At 36.3% G+C, this 18,702-nt stretch overlaps 1 protein-coding gene across 3 annotated transcripts in view; it reads left to right on the top strand.

Annotated features, from left to right (window-relative positions):
* The first annotated feature begins 14,723 nt into the window (after positions 1-14,723).
* Positions 14,724-18,702, top strand: part of LOC131430042 (tyrosine-protein kinase hopscotch) — a 48,460-nt gene continuing 44,481 nt past the window's right edge. For 2 of the 3 annotated variants that reach the window (XM_058594660.1, XM_058594658.1), the window contains exon 1: positions 14,724-15,215. The gene's annotated coding sequence lies outside the window, so the exon portion shown is untranslated. The remainder of the gene's footprint in view (positions 15,216-18,702) is intronic. The other variant, XM_058594659.1, reaches the window with a different exon arrangement.

Genomic DNA, 18,702 nt, shown 5'->3' with positions numbered 1-18,702 from the left:
TAAGAAGTAAGAAGTAAGAAGTAAGAAGTAAGAAGTAAGAAGTAAGAAGTAAGAAGTAAGAAGTAAGAAGTAAGAAGTAAGAAGTAAGAAGTAAGAAGTAAGAAGTAAGAAGTAAGAAGTAAGAAGTAAGAAGTAAGAAGTAAGAAGTAAGAAGTAAGAAGTAAGAAGTAAGAAGTAAGAAGTAAGAAGTAAGAAGTAAGAAGTAAGAAGTAAGAAGTAAGAAGTAAGAAGTAAGAAGTAAGAAGTAAGAAGTAAGAAGTAAGAAGTAAGAAGTAAGAAGTAAGAAGTAAGAAGTAAGAAGTAAGAAGTAAGAAGTAAGAAGTAAGAAGTAAGAAGTAAGAAGTAAGAAGTAAGAAGTAAGAAGTAAGAAGTAAGAAGTAAGAAGTAAGAAGTAAGAAGTAAGAAATAAGAAGTTAGAAGTAAGAGTAAAGTAAGTAAAGTAAAAAGTAGTTGTCTTGTCTTTTATGTAGGCTCATTGAGCACTTATGCAACCAGGTTTTATCTTTTCATTCTTTCAGACTCTAACGATCATTCATTCATTTTTATTATCAGATAACATTATTAAATAAAAACTGCATCCTTCTTTATAACTGAAATATGGTCGAATTTTAACGATAAAAAAAACCTCGAAAGAAGCTGATTAACTGGATTGGCTTTTCTTGGATTCGCACCGACGAGCTACTAGTTGATGTTTCAACCAATCAGAGCGCACTGATTGGAACAACGAGAAGACTTAGTTTCATCTGTCCTACTTCGAATCTGCATCAGCCCTGAGCAATCAAATCCCAAATCATATCCAGGCACTCAGACAGAGTAATCAAAGCGAGAGTCCTCCCACCGGCAAATTTACCTCCGGTTCGAGCAAACTTTGCCTTTCTCAAGTGTTTGCTTGTTTCCGAACAAACCGAGCAGAGCCGTTCCTTCCACAAAAACACCAAAGTGGCATCGCACTCGTTCGGATTTTTCTCTGTTTTGGAAAGCTTCCGATGGATGTTCAGTAGCAGCATAAAATGACAATTGATTGGATTCGTATAGCTTTCTCCGTTGCTTGCTGCCACTTTCTACAATACAAACTTTATTTGCCCTTTTTTCTCCCAGTCCGGGTTCGGTCCAATCTCGAGATATCGATTACCGAATCTGGCTGCTTGTCGGTGTGTTTGCTGTACTCCACAATACCGTGTGTCGTGGATCCAACTTTTTCTCCATCTCTATCTTGGTTTACGGAAAGGCGGCAGAAAATCGATGAAGCCATAAATTTAAGGATTTGCGCATAGAAAATACCGATCGAGTCGAAGCGATAAGAGTTTGCTTGTTTAGATTACGTCGTTTTCCTATTTAAAGTTAATGCAGATTTTCCTTTGTGGTGATACTCCCCTAACTACCCGGTTAAGCTTCAATCGATTTCGATTTGAATCCCTTGCAGAAAGAAAGGAGGACTGTTTTGAGCTCGAACAATCCCGAGAGAAGCGAGGAAAACAATCCCGCAAATTCCACGCCCGAATCACTTTAATGAATCGACTCCTCCGGTGGTTCCCGCTTTGGAGTTTGCTTCGGTAATTTTCGAGCGCTGAAAAGAACTGCACAATCGGATAGGAGAACTTTCCCGGCAGACAAACGGACTTCCGAGCGGGGTATGCACACTTTTACAAACCCGAAGAATGATACCATTCTTGGCCCCAATGCTACATTCGCCGAAGACCACCACTTCTTACTGACCAGAGGGGCTATGGGGCAACCGCGATGGAAGGAAAACTTTGTGTTCCAATGCTGCTTTCAAGTCTTGGACCGAACTTTGGCAAAGATTAATTATTTCGTTAGTGCAACGGCAAATTGAGCGTTCGTAATTCAATTACTTTTCCTTAAATAGTTCTCCTTTGTAAATATTGAAACTGTTGTATTTGTAAGGACTGGGGAGTTGACAATTTCATGATTGATGAGAGCGACGAATGTGTAGTTGAGACTGCTGTTCTCTTTGTGAGGTTGCTGTAAAAAGGTGAGAAGTAGTGAGGTTGAAAACAGAGTTTTGGAGGCTGGAAAAACTGTTAGCATGTAATATTTAAAGTACGTGCCAGGTTTCTAATGACCGAAAATTCTGCTGGATGTAGATTCTAAAAATCAGTTCGTCTAGTTCAATCCTCATCATGGTCGTAGATTAAAATATCTTCCTATCACATACGTTATGCGTGCCCCCAGCTGAAAGGGACGCATCCAAAACGAGATGTTTTCATGTTGATTGATTTCGTATAATACTTCCCATATTTTCCGTTGATTTTAATAGACTTCCGCACATAAATATGCCAAACTGCGCAGCCACAAGGAGAAGGGGTCGGCCGGAACAATGAAAAAAAAACGCAAATGTAGCATTCCACCCGTAGCTGCACAGTTCTGAGGAGTGGCAGATGGGTATTTCCTTCCTATCAGAACATTTTCCCTTTGCTGGCAATATTTTGCATACCATAAACATATACTGTCAAAATTAAATCAAAATAGGGCCTCCGGAGAACTTTACGATGCATTCACTCTGTGCCTGTGTTTATACGCAATAGGAACATTCCGGTCTCGGAATGGCCCACTTCGAGAGGATATCTCAAGTGATCCTGTCGAAATTGGAAGGCTCCTTCCGTATGGGTGTTTTTTTTTTGTTACTTCTAGCTCTCCGAGACCGAACGACTGCACTGGCTAGCGGCTAGGCTTTATGAGTCATATAATCATTTTTACGATTTTAAACTGAAGAGATGGCAAACTTTACGAGGCAATCATATTGCCCCTTTCCCCCTTGTTTGACGAGAATATGAAGTTTTGATGAACTTCTTGCCGAGTGCAACGCAGTGAATAAACATGACCATCATTTTGCGGGTTCCCATTTTTTTTGCAACACTGTAGTTACATTGTCCTGCGGGAGATAAGCACCATGAACCCCTTCACCCATACGGTATTCCTTGAAAAAAACAAGGGAACCCAATCTGCTATGTTTAGGGGAGCACCAGACTATATTACTTATCGTTTATTTATTTTACATCCATTTTGCATCATATTTTATTACTCCGCACTCGTGTCACTGTCGTAAATCTTTTCGGTCCTGGATACCACCGTACACATCGCACACACATGGTTTGCTTCGGTCGTGCGTTAATAACAGGACAATGAGCACAGTAGGATGTCATGGCAGTTGGCGTGTCATATCTGATGGTGACCCCCTTTCGGATAGTACTGCGGAAATTATGAATAAGAATGTATCTGAAGTGGTGTCAGGATTTTCCTGTATGGAAATTGTTGTGCTCTCAGTAAGTCGAACATGTTACCTACGGTACCGAATGATTCGCATATTTGAATATAAAGTAATAATTTTTAGTTGCTTTAGTAACTGCTAAAAACTAAAATATGCTTACATCAAACTCCGTGTTTTAGTTCAGTAACATAGCAACGGCTATAGAAGCAAGACACACACGAGAGTAATATCGGGCCGAGCACACAGCGTTACTACACCAGAAGTCTGCCTGAAGTCATCAGTGTACACGCAAAGAACCATCTCGAATCTAAATGCAGATCCTGTCGATCGTATCAATTCAAAGCACTTTTCAGTGCTAAAGATCATTATTAAGAATTAATTGATTTTTCTCTTTCGTACTAAAAGCATCAGATTCATCAAAATGGAAGTAGACAAAGTTTGCACCGTCACTAACACGTTCAATCACGACTCCCGCAATGCGAAAATGAAAGTATTGATGTAGAACACATCTTTATACTAGTATGGGTATCGTTTGGAAATATGCCGTGCGAAACAGGGTTGCTACATGCACAGAATCATGTGTATTTTTTATCCTTTGAAAAATACAGATTTAAATGTTGCGAAAGGAAAGAATTTCTTGAAACCACTGAAAATCCACATTTGTTTAAAAAGTGTTTGAAGTGAGCAGGATTCACAATCCGGTGTTGATTGTAAGCCGACATGGCATATTTTTTATATAGTTATTGATTGTAACAGTTCGTTTACTTATCTTGAACATACTTTTGATGTTATTCGTTTTTCAAGAATGTTATAATTACAACGAAATAATTAATAATACTAACAATCATAAGATATTATTGTTTTTATCATTGTTGAATCTTCTATATTTTGAATTCGCACCAGAACTTAAATAATTTCGGATACCAATTTTGACACCAATTGATTCAGATTGATTCGAGTAGTTCACAAAAGCATGCTCATGTCACACAGTCAGCATCATTTTTCCAAACTAGCGCTTGACATTTGCGTTGCCTATTTGTATGAGAACAGTGATGCTAATCTAAAAAAAGCCTTCTCAGTCCACTTAGTGGAATTTTCATATATCTTGAAAAATCACCATAGGGGGGAGTACATGAAATTTTCGAAATCGAAAAAAAATTTTTGATGCCAAAAGGCTTAGAATTGCATGAAACGTCGAGATTTAGTGACATCTCGAAAAAATATTTTTTTGAAAAAATCGACTTTTTAGGACTTAGAAAAAATATCAAAATTTTTCTAAGTCCCAGAAAGTTGATTTTAAAAAAAAAATTTTTTTTGAGATGACACCAAATTTCGATGTTTTATGCAGTTTTAAGAGTTTTGGCATCAAACAAAATTTTCGATTTTGGAAATTTCATGTACTCCCTCCTATGGTGCTTTTTCAAGATCGAAAATTGTCAAACCTTTAACACCGGGCAGCACCCCTTACGCATGTCCGATTTAGCTCAAATTTTGCATGAAGGCTTTTTTAGAGGTGCTTGAACTTTTGAGCACTAGAGCTTAACGAAAATAGAGGTGATCCCAAAATTGTGGCACCCTTATATACATAAGAGCGGTAAAAATCAACGCTTTTTGTCGGTTACGTCACTTATACAATCATATCTCCGGAACCAAAAGTCACAGCCATTTGATTTTCGAACTTGATCAATGGTCCGACAGTAACTTTCAAACGAGCCCAAGTTTGTTAAAATCGGTTCAGCCATCTCTGAGAAAATTGAGCGCGTTCAAATACAACGCTTCTTGTCGGTTACTTCACTTATACAATCATATCTCCGGAACCAAAAGTCACAGCCATTCGATCTTCGAACTTGATCAATGACCCGACAGTAGTTTTCAAACGAGTCCAAGTTTGTTAAAATCGGTTCAGCCATCTCTGAGAAAATTGAGCGCGTTCAAATACAACGCTTTTTGTCGGTTACTTCACTTATACAATCATATCTCCGGAACCACAAGTCACAGCCATTCGATCTTCGAACTTGATCAATGGACCGACAGTAGCTTTCAAACGAGTCTAAGTTTGTTAAAATCGGTTCAGCCATCTCTGAGAAAATCGATCGCGTTCAAATACAACGCTTTTTGTCGGTTACGTCACTTATACAATCATATCTCTGGAACCAAAAGTCACAGCCATTTGATCTTCGAACTTGATTAATGGTCCGATAGTAGCTTTCAAACGAGCACAAGTTTGTTAAAATAGGTTCAGCCATCTCTGAGAAAATTGAGCGCGTTCAAATTCAACGCTTTTTGTCGGTTACGTCACTTATACAATCATATCTCCGGAACCAAAAGTCACAGCCATTCGATCTTCGAACTTGATCAATGACCCGACAGTAGTTTTCAAACGAGTCCAAGTTTGTTAAAATCGGTTCAGCCATCTCTGAGAAAATTGAGCGCGTTCAAATACAACGCTTTTTGTCGGTTACTTCACTTATACAATCATATCTCCGGAACCACAAGTCACAGCCATTCGATCTTCGAACTTGATCAATGGACCGACAGTAGCTTTCAAACGAGTCTAAGTTTGTTAAAATCGGTTCAGCCATCTCTGAGAAAATCGATCGCGTTCAAATACAACGCTTTTTGTCGGTTACGTCACTTATACAATCATATCTCTGGAACCAAAAGTCACAGCCATTTGATCTTCGAACTTGATCAATGGCCCGACAGTAGATTTCAAACGAGTCAATTTTCACAGAATAGTCTAAACCAATTTTTTAAGAGATTGTCAGTTGGGTTTTTTTATATTCGTTACCGTTTCTGAGAAAATCAGATTTGAAGTGTGAAAATAGCCCTCTAAAACATCCTAAAACACACTGGCCAAACAGAAAACATATGAACTGTGTATAAAATTTTGTCATTCAGCGTGGCAAACACGAGGTGCCACTCTCACATGACACACAATTTTTGGTGCAACATTAACTACACGCTAGATTGTTGTTTTGCTGTTGGTTAAAATGATAAGTTTGGTTTTATTCCGATCGAATTCTCGTGTGATTTATAAGACATGGAAAAATGTTGTCTATAAAACTTAGGGAAATCGTGTGAGGAGTGTTAAAATTGTTGTAGTTGGAATATTCCTATAACAGGCAGGTGGATTTTGTTATCGTTCCGGAACGTAGTGGAACGTTTTGAAAGATCGCGGCGAATAGTCGAGTAGGTGGCAGTAGCGTTTCCAACGTGTACCAAATTTGAAATTTGACACATAATTTTGAAAAATTTTGTTCGAGCCTGTATATCTATTATCTGTGGTATAGCCAAAGTTAGTTTCTATGGTCATCAACTGATATGACCTACAAATATAGAAGATATTTTCCGTTCTCCACGAATCGGAGTAAGGGAGCTATCTAGGACCACTTCTCAAAATCTATGGAATTATCACAAGGCTTGTAGATTGTTGTGCTCTATAAATGGACATTTACATGTAACGCTAAGAAATGTAATACAATAACCGGATCTCGGGTACAGTTATCAATTTATTAGAGGCAGGTGCGACCAATTAATGTTATTTCAAATCAAAAGATGGCATTTTGGTCAAAAAGCCAAAAAGCCATTATTCGGATTTGAAACAGTCATCAATTTTATTTAAATACTGAATAATGATACTTCCAGTTGCAAAAATTATGTCTGTTAAAAACGTGAGCATCTTACTTGATCGCGAGCTCTGCTTGACTCTGCTTTAGTTTTTACTATGTTTATTGCCTCAAGAAACATTGCATTACAGTATTCGTGAATCGCTGTGTCCTCATCAACTTACCGACTCTGCAAAAAAAGACGTGTAATCCTTCAACTTTTCTAGAAGTCCATGGAATGTAGGAGTCGACTAGATTTTTTCCGGTAGAAATAACTCATACAACCCTTTTTATAGGATTTGTCAGTTTTCGACTACAACCATTTGAATAAAATTGGTAAACAAACCTTTGGCCCTTTTCAAAAGACAGTCTAGATCATTTTTGGAAAAACAAAGCGTGTGCGCAAGGTTTCGTCCAAATCATAGTATGTAAATTCATTTTGACTGATACTGAATGCACCCTTTAGTGAATTACCCGAATCGATACGGAAATCACCTTAATTTGCTTTATAAAAATAGTGTACTATTGTAGAGATATGGAAAAGGCATTATAAAACGACACTTTCAAGCGAGTTGTACTGTAGAATAACTTGCTTATCGAATGCATGGTACGAGTCGAAATATATATTCTACAGGGTGCTCTCCATCTTTTATATCGGTATGCAACCATTGAATAACGTTGAGGAAAAACAACCGATTTCTATAAGTGACGTATTTTTATTCAGTTTAGTTCCTTGCAATTTTTTTGGACTAGTTTTTGAAAACAATATCAATTAAGTGCCCACCTATTTTAGCAATCACAAAATGACTCCTTTTTTCTGCGTTTGTCTTTACCTTTTCGAGCATCTCGGGTGTTATAGCAACGATTTCAGCACGATGGTATACCTTGAGCTCGTCACAAAAAGAAGTCCACCCGAAATGACAAATAACATTGACAGATGGTGCCTTTTTGACACGTTTTTTTTCCGATAAGCACGTTGAGCTACCACAATGTAACGACTGTTTTCGATGTGTGAAGCGATCCATGATAAAAATTGTACTGAATTTATGTTTCAAAAAAATATCTGATGTAATCTCTCGGTTGGTAAATGTGATAGTTATTCAGCGTTTACATACCGACACAAAAGATGGAGCACCCTGTATATAGATATTTTTCCACTCACTTTCGATTTATTTATTTATTTATTTAATCAACAGTCCCCTAACTTAAGCCCTAATGGTTGTTTCCAGAATAAAGAGTTTGCAGCTAATGTAGAGTTTTCACGTAGGACTACGTTTTTCCTTACTATAGTCATTTCGAAAATTGCACGCATCGAGGGCGTTACAAAAATGTTTCAGTTTTTATTTCAGCACACTAGAGGACCGCCTTATTCCGTAATACACCGAAAAATTGTACATCTCGACAAAACCATCGCCGGACAAGGCCTGTTTTAGTTAATTTGTTGATTCCGAGGTTGATTTCATATAAAACAACTGAAGCTTGGCACTGTGTTTCAATGCAGAGCTTGACAGTTTTATATAAATCGCAACTTTGCAATTTGTTTTACTTTGCATCCAAAATCTTAAGTCGAGAAACTCAAAATTGTTACCAATTTAAAGAATTGCTATGTTTTAGATGAGAAATAAAATCTGGAACATGAACACGGGTGAACCGATTATTATAGAACAAATAGTTTATTTGCTGTGAAAGACATATCATTCCGAATTTTCATTGCCTCTTCAATGCAAATAACCTATTATTCAAATTTGCTACACTCGATTCCCGGAAACGAGGTCACCGAAAACTGCAAACTAAGTAGCATAATATTTTAATACTACGTTTAAACCGATTTCCCTACGGGTCGACCAGATCTTCGAACATAGATGAAAAAAAGGAGAAGTCCCTTTCTCAAAACAAAAACGAATCGAAAAAAAAAATGTATCGTAGCACTTCGTGCTTCCACCCTCTTATCAGTCCCAGTGGAAACCTTCGGTAGTGATAGGAACGGGAGGCAGGCAACGGAAAAGAATCGAATGACCACTTCATTTCCCTCATTTCAGTTACATTTAAAATGTTTTATTTGCACTCGGCCGCCAGCAGGGATGAGAAAACTTTTTTCCTGTCGCCTTTTCAGTACAGTTTCTCTGATAGGCCCGGTCCGTTCTAGGAAAGCTTCGGTCGATATTGGTTACTTCCTGCTTTTTCTATGTGTATATACATTTTCAGTTGAACAAGTCGCCAACGCCGCTAGCAACAGAGATAAGACATTTAAATAAATTCAAGCACACTAACCGAAACCTCGAATGGAACCCTTTTTGCGTGCTGGAATGTTTTGTCCCAGTTTATTTGGATTATTTAAAGGAACCATTTGTAATAATGGTCTTTAATTTCGATGGAAAAACCAACGCCTCGGTGTATTGGTTGGTTTATAATTTGCGTCTTTCGTTTACTAAATTTTCGCTTTTTCATCTGAATTTCAGTAAGACTCTATCTGCTCACAGAGTAAAATTTTTGTTACTGATTTAGTGAAGCCGGATAGGTGTTTTAGATATAATTTTTCATTGAATGTAACATAAATGTCTACATCATTATTTATAAATCAATGTAATTCAATCAATTTTGCATCCAGCATGATCTCGGTAAGTCAGTGCATCTGAAGATGTACACTTATGTTGTATGTGCCAGGGATGTCAGTTCATTTTTTCAAAAATCTGTGATCAAGCCAAAAACCTGTCTGTGAAAATCTGTGCACGTTTTCCGTACCATAATAGCAAATCGGAATCACATTTGGTAAGCAAAAAAAAAGGTCCCTCTACCAACAAGCTCTGTACCGTTTTACTGAACCGCTCTGTACTAAACTGTGCTCGATTTCAAAAATCTGTGAAAATCTGTGATTTATTTCAGAATCTGTGAAAATCTGTGATCATTTTCAGAAATCTGTGAAAATCTGTGCTATTTTAAAAATCTGTGCAGAAAGTTAAAAATCTGTGAAACACAGATTAATCACCTGGCATCTCTGATATATGCCATTCATCTGTCACGCAGGTATACACACCAAATAATTTTAGCGGATGTTGGCAAATTTTTTAATAACTTTGAAACTGCTGAATCTTTGGTAATCAGTTCTGTAAAAGATAAGTATACTTGTATACATACTTGTACTTTACAGTAGTGATGTGAAATTTATCTACTTTACAGTCAACGGAACTACTGGATTTCAGTAAATCCTGTTAAAATATTACTGAGCATTAGTTTTTATTTTAATGACATGGATTGTAAAGAAATGTTATTACACACTTAGATTTTTTTCCCGAATCTCTGATATGTTCAATATTTTTCTAGGTAAAAGCAAATTATCTAATTTGTTTTTACCGAGATTTTTTGTTTAGAGAAAACTATAAATTACCGAGATCTTCGTCGCTTTTGGAAACAAATTATCGAAATTATCGGTGTTCAAGCATGTAAGCTAATGCCGAGATTTTAAGCAATTAATTACAATAAAAGTTTAAATATAAAATAAACATTCCAGTTAAAACTCGTTATCATTGATTTATTTATTTCAACATTATGTTGGCTGTTGAGCTAATAGGCTAGAGAATGTATAATAAGGAAAAATATGTCCCATGAAGAAAATATTGCCAAACATATAGGCCGTAGAATGGATGCACTTCCATGTTATTTACAGTAGAGAACACAAATCGATTTTCCGCAGAAAATCAGATTCCGGCTACAACGGAAGTAATGGCTCAATAAAACATTGAATATTTAAAGAAATATATCACACCGGAGTCCAATCAATTTCATGCAGTAGATTAGCGTTGCGAGGATAAATTCTCTGGGGAATTTTTCGTCACGAATAATCGTCCAACATTGAACAAATATGTTCTTATTATCACGAAACATATCGCTATATTCGGATTCAATTTTTATTTGCAACTAATTCCACATATGAACACATACACTTATTTATATCACTCAGTTTTGCACTGAAGAAAAATGGCTACGAATTTAGGTTGTCTAAAAATTGTTTACCGAGATTTCGATAAGTTGATATCATTAATTTGCTGATTTCGGCAAAACGATCAATTGCTGGTAAACACGGTAATTTACAAAATCGAATACCAGTATAACATAACCGATTATCACAAACTTAGATTCAAATGAAAGGTCCCTTAGTGCCACAGGTTGCTATTGAATTTTACCCGGATCGAAATTCGGGTTCTAGATTAACGGGGTCTAAAAACCTGAAAGTTCTTACAACCCCATATAACCTTACCAAATTTCATCCGTATACAACTTCCGGTATCGGAATTACAGGCTGATAAGTATAAAACATTCATTTTTTATGGGTAATTTATGACCAAGTACGTTGACTTTGAGTATACCTGATCATCGTTCCTGGTTCCGGAAGTAGTTTTTTTTAGTAGTTGTCTCCATACCCAGAAGACATATCAAACATACCCGCTTTGCTCCCCTTTTCAGAACATTTTTATAAAACAAACATCGCCTATTACGCCAAAACGCATTTTTTGCGTAATCTTTTGTTAAAAACTAGCAAAATAAATTAGTAACAACACCATACAATTTAGAATTAATCGATTTTGGCATTAAAAATGCCTTACTCTCCACTATATGGGGCCGGGTGTCAATTAAAAGTTTCAAAAATAGTCGCGTAACCTTTTTGTGTCATAATTTTGAACGTTAATAACTCGGTCATTTGTTGATGGATTGTTATAATTTAACAACCAATCGATTCGGAAACTTTTAACTTAAACATGTATGATGACGTCGTTTCAGTATTTCAATAGCATACTATTGAAAAAATTGTTGGAATCGACCTATGTTTTCATCCACCAATCCCTGTTGTACAAAATGACGTCAACTTCTTGTTCGGCGTAGGAGGCTTTGCGTCATGCATAAAAAAACACCGCATCGTTATGCGTAGTATGAAGAGAAATCTATAAATATAGGCTGCACAATATTTCTTTGCCTAGTTGATGTTTGACTGTGAATGAAACAAGTAGCTCGTCCAGTGAGCCGATGACTGGATTGTATACGCGTTGACTTGTTGGATTGTCGCTGTGGCATTATGTGTTGGTGAAATTTCCTGTTGTCTGCGCAACACCGTGTTCGCTTGAGTATCTTATTTATCATCTTGCTATTGAAGAACCGAATCATCGTGGTTACCGATTCTTCTGGTATATCCCATGTATTTAGCAAATTTTTGGTCGATTTTGATATTAAAAATGCCTTACTCTTCGCTTCCCGAGGCTGGGTGTCAATTTAAAACATGCAAAACTAATCGCGTAACAGTTTTCTGTCATAATTTTGAACGCTTATAACTCAGTCATTTGTTGATAGATTTATATAATTCAACAACCAATCGATTGGGAAACATTTAACTCAAACTAATGAGATAACGTCATTTGAATATTTCAATTGCATACCATTGAAAAATTGGTTTGAATTGAGTATTTTATTTTGGTTCTCTGGTAACTATCAGGTCAATTTAGAATTATCGGCGATAGATTTTTCGGATCTAATTTGCAGCGCTTTTTCATCGATGATTTGTTAATGGATTTTCCTCGTCTAAATGATTCCAAAGCTTCAATATTGTAAGCTTCAAAATGTTTTAATTTGGCAACGGATCGGTTTGCATACTTAAATCTCCATTACCATACGAACAAAACGGTGGCGCGCAAATGGATTCTGTATAATGTTGTGTGATGATGATAATCATAGATACTTCTTTTTCATTATATGTGACTGAACAAGTTGTTGTCCCACCAGGAATAAAACGCTTCAAAAGATTCAAAATTAAATTCTGAAACTTATTTAAGAGAGGCCTCCTCGGTTTAGTAGTATAAATGAGTTCCACAGGCTCACATATACAGTACAATTAGAAGGAATATCATATAGTATCAAAGATGAACTCAAGGTAAGTTTACCTGCGCTTTTACATGTATCGTTTGAATAGGAACCCTCGTAGAATTTGGTTAATCGCCAGTTTCAGTTCAATTATTATTTGCTTCAAAACAATGAGCGTCTGATGGCTACACGCGTTGTAACTATGACAATGTTCATTCATGTGTTAATAACATCAAGTTACAATATGAACAAAAATTCGGAATTCTAAAATTGAGCTTTCAAGTAACTTTGAATTCATCATAATTGACTTCTAGTTAAAGGACGTTTTTCAAAAACTTAACAATGTAAAAATTTGTGGAACGGAATCAAAATTGAATAGAATCAATTATCAAGAAAGAATCTAATAGTCAATTTTATCATTCGATAACAATCTAAGCGCTTAAGTTAGAGCAAGTTTGTAATTAGTCAATTGAATGAGTTTTAAGTTTAGTGTATCATCATCATTATCATCTTTATTTTTGTATTAATTATGAAGACTCTAGAAATATTCCATTTTTAATGTTATTGTGCTCGGTCGTGTCTTGAATACAACCCTCTAATTTTTTTTTTTTGGTTTTGTAGTATCGCCGTCGCTGCATCTTATTAATATCTTCGAAATCTTGGATAAATTGGATCACAATATTTGGTTAGAAAATTATAAAAATTTGCCTATCTTGTTGCTAAAACTGTTTTGTAGAGTAACAGCGAAAATAAAACGATCAAATCAAACAATTACTGAACTATACATCAGCTCCTCTGGTGTTCGTTTGCTCAAACTTCGTACTACTGATCAGCGCAAGTTTCATTTCGGCGACCCCTTGTGGTGACAACAGTTTGACATTTTTACGGTTTCTTTGGTAGTGTGAGGAGAATTGAGTTGTCAAAACATGCGAACCTACACATGTTTATGGGCAAAATCCAGATATAAAGTTATGATACAATTCTTAATTGACAGTATCCGTGACCAGCGATGTCAGATCTACGGATATTCCGTACAACTACAGATTCGGAGATTTACTACGGATGTACGGATCCGTAGAAAAAAATCTACGGAAATTGCAATATTTCTACGGATATCTACGGGAATTGTTATTCTTATAAGAAAAACTACGGAGCTTTTTCTGATGACCAGAAAATAAGTCGTTACTTGCTTTTCCCCCTGGACTTTCCGAGGAGAATATCAATCTACGAAAATGTCACTACCAACTATCTGGCATTGCTGTAACTGCATCCTAAATGCAACATAAGCGGAATTGATAACGTGGTGTGAATGCTAAGCAGCTCTGATATGGTATCGTTGTATGCATAAATATTGGTATCGAGTGTTAATAACATCGGTCAATAATTTTTTCACCAGGTTGTTTAGGAAATCCGTTCGAGTTATGTATTTTCAGAGTTTGATAATACTGTGTTATTTATGCGGTCACTCTTAGCATTTTGCTAAAAATGTTATTCAAAATCGTTTCCTTGCAGTTCAGAAAAATCAATGTAAAGAATCATAATCGCGTTATAGCAATTGAACAACGGAAAATAAATGAAGCCCTCACTTGCTGTTATGGTTCCATCTAGATATGTTTTGAATATTATCAAATCCGTAGATTGTTGTTTTCGGAAAACTGTACAAAAAATTATTAGAAATATTTGCCATTCACCATTTATTTGAACATGATCCCCGGTACCTCTCCACGAAACATACACAATAATCGTAGTAAGCAATGTGTGGGCGAGTTGTTTTTCTACGACTTGTTTCGATACTCGTCCAGGGTTACCATATTCACAGATTTTCCTATGAAATTGAAATTTTTTATCCATTTTGCTAAACAGATCCTGCGTCATAGTTTGCAGAATTTTTCAAAATGCACTCATTTCAACAGATTTTAGATAATAGTTCACTAAACTGGTAGATTTTGAGAACGTTTCTTACAGATTTCAATCGAAAATAATTAAATGCATTACAGAAGATAAATTGTTTAATTTGAAACAAAGATTTTAAAATGGCAGCTCTGGACTCGGCTTGTATGCGTTTGATGGTGTTCGTGTGGCATTGCAGTCAAAGTGACAGCTCGAGCTATGAAGGCATACGGCAGGATGGTCAGGAATAAGAAAACAGTGTCGATGTGTGACGGTGTTTGAAATTCATTGGAAAAATCTGTTTTTAGGACGGGTGCAATATTATCGGTGGTATAAACCGACTCGGGTTGATTTGGATGCTGAAGGTAGTGAAATTGTGCTGCAGTGATATTGTTTTTGTCATAACCATACGCGGAAAACGATATTGTTGGCACCGAAAATCGTGAATAGAAAATTGATCGCAAAAACCAAGCAGGATAGTGAAAAAATACACAAAGATGGCTATCATCATGAGACTTGGGCCGTACTTCGGAGCAGTAGATAGTAGAATACTGCAAGGATAACCCTGATTAGTAGCAGATTTGTTTGTATCAAGATTCCGACAAGAGGGAATGTCATATCATCGTGTCAAATACGAAAAGGTACCATTTATTTCTAAGAATTGATTTCTTCGCTGATCCTTTCAGGTGTAGTGTTGTGACGCAGCAAGCAATGAATTTGTTACCGCATTCTGCACTTATCAATCGACATATCTATTTGATAGAAACCGGCAATCTCTGCGCTAGACCTGTTACGCATAAAAGAAATTATTCAAAAAATTACCAAATACGGACTTATTCGTATTGTTTGAACTGTAGACGTTGAAAATCGGTATCTAAATTCAAGATAATAAACAGCTCATAATAAATGAGCTAAGGCTTTCTTAGTCTTTTGTTACGTTTATCAACAATAATTTCGACATTCGTTTATTTTTTATCTGTTCGTGAAAGTGCTACCAAGTGATAAGTACATAAATGTTAAAAGAAGATTCTGAATAAATCTCATTCTCAGCTGTTCATACTAAGTCAGTACACACTTGATGTACGCATATTTAGAAGAAGACGCTGGAGCTTAAAAATACAGCACAAGCAGTAATCGCAATGAGTTGGTTTTAGAGTTTATTGGTGACTAAATAAGCTCTACTTTTTGAATTAACTTTGTAGTTAAAACTAGAGATGGGCCATCCGTTCGCGAACTGTTCAAAAGAACTAGTTCTTCTACTACTAGCGAACTACGACAAATAGAGTAAACATTTGACAAGACGAACGAGAAAAGGTTTCTTATAATTTTTCATTCACATCGTTTTGTCGAATACTTTGAAACTTTCTATGTGTCGAATACTTCGGAATTCCACTTTAAAGTGGATGTTTACGGGTGGCTTTTTGGCTGTCATTACAAAAACAGCGCGAGATATTTCAATCGTTATGACGCAAACTTTCGTACTACGCATAATTGTGCCATATTTTATGGGTTTTCCAGTATATAGGACAATTATGCGGTACATTTTGGAAACTGGATTCAAGCAGATCTGATGATTTGATTCAAAAATCAAAAAAGTCTTAAAATTGTACGAAACGTTGAGATCTAGTGCAGAGTTGTTACGGTCGCGCGGATTTGTGAATTTTTACATTGATAAAACCTAAATTTACGAGAAGGCGGTTCTAGCAAATGTTTTCTTCAATTGATATTTCAGCAGAGCTGTTACCAGGAATTACAACAACTTTTCGTTATATGCGCTTGCATTTTTCCATTGTAATGCGGAATTCGAAAGAAGATTTTCGCACTAAAGATGTTGATGTCTGATTGAAGATATCGTCTCAGTGAAAACGCATTCAATAATGCAAAGAACGTAATAAGAAATAGTTTGTTGGTTCCACTATCCAACATTTTCAATTGCTCTTTGCGTTCTGGATTTTTTTCTGAATTTTCGTTTAGTAATCTGGACTTCGTTCATCATGCGTTCGACAAAACCAATCATAATATAATGATCTCCAAGTTAAGTAGACTGGAATTCAAGGGATAATTTTTGAATTTACTTCGATCATATCTAACTTGTGAACAACATTTGCCATTTGCTGTTACCCCTGGAGTTCCTCAAGGAAGTCACCTTGGACCGTTTATATTTTTATTGTATATTTTTATTGTATCTGTATATAGAAAAATAGTTTGATAATTCAACCGTTATCTCTTTTAGTCACAGAAAGTCTGCATTCAAGTTCGACTACAATATTTCACAAACTGTTCATCGTCGAGCATCGTCTGATAAGGACCTGGGTGTTCTCCGGGATTCCAAGTTAAATTTTAAGAAGCACATAGAGTTTATTATCTACAAAACCTCTAATCTGTTAGGATTTATTTTCCGCGTTACTAAAGAATTCTATGATGTATATTGCGCTTTAGTTCGCTCAACTCTCGAATATGCTGCTGTTATCTGGTCACCTTATTACCGAAACGATGTCCAACGCATTGAAGCGATTCAACGCAAATTTCTTCGATTCGCTCTCCGATGTCTTCCATGGAGATATCCTTAAACCTACCGGGTTACCATGACCGCTGCAAACTGATAAGTTTCGATTTATTATCTGTCTGTCGCGTAGTTTTGTGCCAGATCTACTTCAGTTGCGAATCGATTGCTTCGAGCTATTGCAATTGTTACAATTTGACACTCAACGTCGTAATTTTCGTTCCTATTTTTTTCTTCGGATTCCCTATGCTAGATCTAATTATGGATATAACGAGTCCATTGCTAGCATGTGCCGCATATTTACCAAATATTTCAATTCTTTCGACTTTCATTTATCACGTAATGTTATCAAGAAATCGTTCCTCGTGTTATTGTCTCATTAGATGTAATTACTATAGAAACACTACATTTAAGGAAATGTATTATTTGGATGATTGTAATCTGTTGATGCAAAAGCTGAGGAGGTTTTATGCCTGCTGGAGAGCAAGTTTGACAGAAACTAACTCCAGTGGGCTTTTCTCTGCTTCAAACAAAAGAGTAAAAAATGAGGACGAAAAGAAAGACATTCATAGTAAATTCCGACAGCAAGAAATTTTTCCTAACAACCCTGCATATATGAATTTGTCATGAATACATGTGCTCTGAGCCATTCTCAGATAGATTTTTATATGTGGATAAGCCCACTATTTACGACTCACTGTTCATCTGTTGACCATTTTGAGTTTACTGCTCACTAAAATTCAGCTAGTACCCACTGGTGAGCTGTAGAAAAAACCTTAGGAATCACTGCTCAAGACTATGATTTGAAAAAAAAAGCTGAATCCCAAACCCACGAAGTCGGAAGAACAGTCGATGAAGATTGGGACACAACAATCAAATCGTACTTTAAAAACTTACAACACGTTTCATAATTATTTTACAAAACTGTTGTACATAAAAGTTACGTTCATTTTATGTAAACTTATGTATGGTAGACCGATTGGTTTCGCCCAAGATCCCGTAATTCGAGAGTTACAAATTTTCCTCGATCAGCACTTAGTTTGGATAATAGAATAGAACTCGGTGACGTCTCGTCTTCATGTGCACCTCGTGCACTGCACAACCGGTCGAATTCAAGGAATGTACAGCGTCCCCAACGCCTTCCAAATTCAATTATTTTGTTTTGGAATTTTTATTTATTCGATGAAAGCAGGTTGGACGCACCGAAATTGCGTATATTTGCACGCATCTCATATACATCAAACATAAAATTTCAAGTATCTGTTGTCGCTGTGTTAGTGTCTTTTCCGTGCACATGAGTTACTGCACAGATTCAAGAAGAGAAAGAATTACTCAGCTCATCTCTGAAATTTGTTTGTTTAATAAAAAATCCCATCCGAAAGTATATCGTTATCTCATTCCTCAGTGGAAAAAAAAACAGGAAGCCCGTAAAGAACTCGAGAACCATGGAAAAAGTCAACAAACAAGAGTTTTTCTTATCTAAAAAAAATCCAAGAAATTCAATGGAATGGTTTTTAATGGCCGCATGAATCGCCATCCTGCTCGTTTTACCCTAAATGCCCAGCAGTTCTAGAGTTTTCTGTAGTATTTGTTCTGTAACTTGAAAAAAAAATCGAGTGCGGTCT

The sequence above is a fragment of the Malaya genurostris genome, chromosome 2 (genome assembly GCF_030247185.1).
Source record: "Malaya genurostris strain Urasoe2022 chromosome 2, Malgen_1.1, whole genome shotgun sequence".
NCBI lineage: Eukaryota > Metazoa > Arthropoda > Insecta > Diptera > Culicidae > Malaya > Malaya genurostris.
The sequence above is the reverse complement of the archived record's forward strand: the minus strand, read 5'-3'. Positions and strand labels throughout refer to the sequence as shown.